Here is a 2207-nt window from a genome sequence, read left to right as displayed (position 1 = left end):
TTTTTGTAGAGACGGGGTTTCACCATGTTGCCTAGACTGGTCTCAAACTCCTGAGTTCAACTGATCTGCATGCCTCAGCCTCCCAAAGTCCTGGGATTAAAGGCCTGAGCCACTGCGCCTGGCCTGCATATTTTTTCAATATTACATTGTCCCAATATCTAACAGACCCGTGAAATGATTATTTATCTAAGGCAGTACCATCAAACAGAATTTTCCACAAAGAGGAAAATGTTCTCTGCCTGCCCTGCCCAGTAGAATAGCTGCTAGCCAAACATGGCTATTTTGTTGTTGTTGTTTTATTTTTTTATTTTCTTTTTTTTGTAGAGATGAGGTCTCTCGCCCTGTTGCCCAAGCTGGTCTTAAACTTTTGCCCTCATGCAATCCTCCTGACTTGACCTACCAAAGTGCTGGGATTACAGGAATGAGCCACTGCACTTGGCCCACAATTGGCTACTGAACACTTAAAGTGAACTAAATTTTCAATTGGGGCTGATTGTAAACATTTTGTTGTTGCCTGCCCAATTTTCCAACAAGCCAGATGTCCACAGAACTGAAGCTTGGGAAATGTACATTTCTTCTGTGGGATGCCCCTGCTGCCTGTTGACCAACTCCTCTTCCTTGCTGCTCCTGTTATCCTCCCATGATGTGTAAACACCTAACTTTAGTCAGGGAGGAGGAATGGATTTGAGGTTTATTTCCTGTCTCTCCCACTGATGTCACCTAAAGAAAGCTTTCTTCCCTGTAATACTTGTTGTCCCAGTGATTGGCTTTCTGTGCATCAAGCAACAGGACCTAGACTGAACCCCTGGTGTTCATTAACATTATGATATAAAAAAGTAAGTAAATAAAAATAAAATAAAAAATAAAAATAAATAGCTACACATGACTAGAGGTGATGGATTTGTAAAGTGCAACTCTAAAGCAGTGCATCTGACCTGGGGGCAATTTTGCCTCCCTGTGGAACATTTGGCAATGTCGGGAGACATTTTGGTTGTCACAACCATGGGGGTGCTACTAGCATCTAATAGGTAGAGGTGGGTACCACTGACAGTGTGGGCTGGATAATTCTCTGTTGTGGAGGTTGCCAGTCTGGGCTGGATAATTCTTTGTTGTGGAGGCTGTCCTACGCATTGTACAAGGTTTAACAGCACCCCTGGCCCCTACCTACCAGATGCCACTACCACTCCCCAATGGTGACAACCGAACATGTCTTTGGCCATTGCCAAATGTCCTCTGGGAGGCAAAATCACCTTTAGTTGAGAATCATTGCTGTAGAGAAATATATTTTTTTTGTTTGACCATTTACTTAGGGGCCTAGACTCTATGAAATTAGATGTGAATTTTTATATGAATAAATTGCAAATGATTTTGATTGTGTCTAGTTGAGATGCAAATTATTTCTGTCCGGCAGAAAAGATAACCCCAAAGGATAGCATTTCATTGCCTTGTAGAATATTAACCAGTTTCTTATCTAACCTAGAAATCCCATTTAAATACATTTTTCCACACTGACTATATAAATTTCTGTTTCTCTGTTGAACCTGTTTTACCATCCTCCCAGTTCCTTCATTAAAGAACATGTACATGCTCACCCTATGTGTATACAAAGGTCAGAATTTTAACTTGAAAACCATCCTTTGATACTGTGTATCCATAAGGAAAGAAAAGTGTTCATCAGGCACTAGGAAGTAAAAAGGTTACAAAGCAGCATAAATAACATAATCACACTTTTGGAAACACACAACACAGAGAAAAACTCATGGAAGTATAGATACCTGGACCTTTCACATTTGTAAAACAAACAAAGTATATATACCAAAATGTTTCCTGTGTTTGCCTCTGGGCAGAATTAAAGGCGATATATATATATATATTTTAGATCGAGTTTCACTCTTGTTGTCCAGGTTGGAGTGCAGGAGTGCAGTGGTGTGATCCCAGCTCACTGCAACCTCCGCCTCCCAGGTTCAAGCGATTGTCGTGCCTCAGCCCCCCGAGTAGCTGGGACTACAGGCACGTGCCACCACAGCCGGCTAAATTTTGTATTTTTAGTAGAGACAGGGTTTCACCATGTTGGCCAGGCTGGTCTCAAACTCCTGACCTCAGGTGATCCACCTACCTTGGCCTCCCAAAGTGTTGGGATTACAGGCGTGAGCCACCACGCCCAGCCAGATATATTTTTTAAAAAGTCTTTTTATTGGCCGGGCGCG

This window comes from Mandrillus leucophaeus, unplaced genomic scaffold, assembly GCF_000951045.1.
Source record: "Mandrillus leucophaeus isolate KB7577 unplaced genomic scaffold, Mleu.le_1.0 Scaffold348, whole genome shotgun sequence".
NCBI lineage: Eukaryota > Metazoa > Chordata > Mammalia > Primates > Cercopithecidae > Mandrillus > Mandrillus leucophaeus.
Note: the sequence above shows the minus strand (reverse complement) of the source record.